Genomic DNA, 4,011 nt, shown 5'->3' with positions numbered 1-4,011 from the left:
TACCCATAGACCATAGAGTAGTAAACATAGATAGAGGAAGTATTCGCAATTTTACATGTCCCCTATATATTTAGTATTCTGTGATGTCCCCAACGTGCAGGGCCGGCGCGAGCAATTTTGGCGCCTGAAGCAAACAATTTTTTGGCGCCCCTGCTGAAAAAGTAACAATATTTAAGTATCACATTTTAAAGTCACATTTAATATATTAATATACAGACGTTAAATCATTATTTATTTACAGTCACCGTCAAAATAATAGCACATAATTAAAGATAATAGCTAGGTAACTCAGAGTCGGTTGAATATCTCATTTCAGTAGTTTTTTTTTTGAATAGCACTAATTGTACCTTTCTGCTACTAATTACGTGTTCAATAGAGATTATTGCCAGCCCAGAAATTCTCTCCTGGTGCATTGCAGAGCCCGAATAATTTTAAATAATTTTGTATTTTGAAAAAGAACGTTCTCCGCTAGCTACAGTTACGGGCATTGTAATTGGTATCCGAAGTACAATAACTATGTTGATTATAATTTTCAGATAAATTACCCGCCTCCAAATAATTCAGCAACTGGATAGGTGACATTTTGGATTCCAGCGTACGGTTCGAAAAAAGCAATTCCGTGCTCAGATTTCTGGGCTCAATGTTATTTCTTAAAAAGCACGAAGAGTCCATTGCAATTGTGCATTATAAACTCTGAAGATTTTGTAGCTAATGCCTTAACGTCGTATATGAATTCAAATTATGAGCTATGTTCTTTCAATTGGAAGAAGCGTTCATTCAAAAAATTAACACAAATGTCCGATAAATAATTGTTTGTGTATGTGTATTCCTTTCTTCATATTGACAAAGCCTTGTTTTTTTAAAGAATGTGTACATTTGCTTAAATTTGCCAAATATTCTGACAATTTTCTCAGCTCGCTAACACACACATCAATTATCATACCGGGACTTTTCAACTGCTTAGATACGATATTGATGTGAACTTAAACCTCATTCGAACTTACTATAGAAGTATAGAACAAATGAATTTAAAACATGAAATTTTTGCTCTTGCCCTTACTTCTTGTATCGCCATCGTTCTCATCATTTTTGGTTCTCTTGTCAGTGTTCGGAATCCAAACAAACAAATTGTCATTCAAATTAGTACGTTGTCATTGAAGAAATTGGCTTATTTTGATAAATAATATTATTTAAGGAACGATTTTACTATTAATTGATAGACAGAAGGCACGAGATTAATGCCAGTAAGTTCGAACTTGAAGTTCAACTAATAAACACGGCTTTATACAAAATCTGGGAAATGATACAGGATTCAAACTTACTGGTATTAACCTCGTTCCTTCTGTCTATCAATTAATACTGAAATCGTTCCTCAAATACTCTTATTTATGAAAATAAGCCAATTCCTTCAACGACACCGTACCAATTTGAATGACTTTATTTGTTTGGATTCCGAACACTGATAGGACAACCAAAAATGGAGGTGTGTGACGTCACACTAAAAGAGCGTATAGGCATCTGACTGTATATACAGTCACTGTACTGAAAATTACAGTGGCTGTATATACTACAGTGTCACAGTGACGACAACTTCGGCCATCCGCCATTAAATGTCGGCGAAAAATGATAGATTCAAACGTTAACCGGTGTTTCAAGATTCAGACGATTGACTGCGCATGCGCGAAGGTTAGTCGAATAATCAATTTATGAACAACTTGTCCATTTGCTGCATACTAATTGGGAAATGCTGTATTTCATTATTTTTAAATAATCTAATTCCTTAAAAATCTATGTTCTGCAAATATTGAATTGGTTATAGCACAAGCAATTGTAAATATATCTTTAACTTTCTTCACAAGAGACCACTGCAATTTACATCCTAAAATTTTGAATATCTTAATACGCTGATTGACTCTTTCAATATGTACTCGAGCAGCTGCTATTTCAGCATTTAACAATGCTTCCTCGGTACTGAACTGTTTTTATTTTTTAAAAAGGGTACTGCTTCTACTATTGTATCTAATAGTAGTTTTATAATATTGAGACCAGTAAAACTATTTAGAGCACTATCTGTTGTTATTAGGTCACACAAAGAAGACACTTTAGGAGTATTCACTTGCATCCTTGAAAGTTTTAGGCCCATTTTAGTCAGGCTGACCCTGAAGAAGCTGTATAGACCTTGTGCAACTTCGATTTCATCATCACAAGAGCATTCTTCAGCAACAAGTTTTTCTTTGTTGATAATTCTTTGTCTTTCAGATCTACTACTAGAACATTCATGTTCTTCCTTTGTGGTAGTAGACCGAACAGGAAGATTTCTGAAAGGCACAGAAGTCTTTTTCAAAAACTTTGTGTAGAACTGGAATCTGTAAACGATTATCCCCATAAATATAACCCAAAATTTCAATGTGTAATTCGTGCTCACTTCGATAAAAGGCAGAGAACATACTTTCATATTTCTTGTCACTGGTTTACTGATTCAGTTATAACAAGCTTTTTGTCGATCCATCAGCACTTTACTCCCCAATTTCCTTTCCACCAAAACACGATATTTATCACCAGTTTGAGGGAAATTGATATTTGAACTTTTTTTCCAGGAAGAACACTTAGGAACTGAACAATAGCGATTCGAACGACTCACAACCATTGAAATGAGTTAAAATATAAATATTTGTATATAGGTCTATGGTGTAGTATTCGATTTTGTTATAGTGACTTGATTAAACCACTATAGATTTTGTTGATGTTGAACGCCATCGAGTTGTACTCAAGTTGTACTCAAAAATTTCACTCAAAAAAATTGGTCCGTGAAGTGGAGCCCTCTGAAGAAATCGGTCTTATTTTAAAGAACTGAAATATTTGAAATAGATTTCTATATTTTGATATTTCTTCTACTCTGTAATATGAATTTTTCAACCATTTACGCCAGTGGCGTGTATTATGATCTTCTTCAAGTGCCGTTTTCGTTCCGAAGGTTAGCAATCATCAAGGCTATCCGAACCTTAGATACAGCGGATCTGAAAAGTTGACTTGAAGAGCAATTGAGCCACTCCCTCAGGTTTCGCAACCAAGAGTGATGTCTTCTTCCCTGGATTTTTCCCTGCATTATCAGCCGCAATAACTCATATTTATGTCCACGCATAATGTGTCTCAGATACTGCAGTTTACTCCTTTTCACCGTCAACACCAGTTCTCTCTCCTTCCTCATTCTCTGCTTAACATTCTCGTTTGTAACTCTGTCCATCCAACTCATTCTGTGAATCCTTCGGTACACTCACATCTCAAACGCATGCAGTCTTCGAATTTCTGTCTTCCGCAGGGTCCAGCATTCCATCCCATAAAAAAGCATCGAGAACACATAGCATCGCAACAATCTCACCTTCAAGTCCAGAGTGAGGTCTCTGCTACATAATGCTCATCTCATCTTCAAGAAGGTGGCCCTCGCCTGCTCTATTCTTATTCTAATTTCTTCCGAGCAGTCAATATCATGATTCATCAGAGTGCCAAGGTATTTATACTTTTCCACCCTCTCGATCGTTTGATCTTCCAGAACAAGGTTCGCGTTGGTTGGAGGGTTCTTTGATATAATCATGAACTTGGTCTTTTTGGCATTCAAAGTCAGTCCCTAATTCTCACCAGTTCTGGCCAACTTCGTCAGAGGAAACTCTAAATCGTCTAACGAGGTCGCTATTATGACAGTGTCCTCAGCATATCTTATATTGTTTATGACCTTTCCGTTCACTACTATACCCCTGCTTTCGTTCTCTAATGCTGTCCTGATGATTTCCCCAGAGTAAACATTAAAGAAAAGCGGCGACAATATACATCCTTGTCTGACCCCCCGTTTTATTTCGATCTCAGTGGATTGTTGGTTTACCAATTCAACAACTACTTTTTGGTTGAAATATAGCCTTGAGATGATTCTGATGTCCTTATCGTCTAGGTTTTTCTCTTTAAGGATAGTCATGAGTTTGTCGTGTTTTAATTTGTCAAAAGCCTTTTTATAATCTA

This window comes from Harmonia axyridis, chromosome 2 (genome assembly GCF_914767665.1).
Source record: "Harmonia axyridis chromosome 2, icHarAxyr1.1, whole genome shotgun sequence".
In the NCBI taxonomy this organism is placed as follows: Eukaryota; Metazoa; Arthropoda; class Insecta; order Coleoptera; family Coccinellidae; genus Harmonia; species Harmonia axyridis.
Note: the sequence above shows the minus strand (reverse complement) of the source record.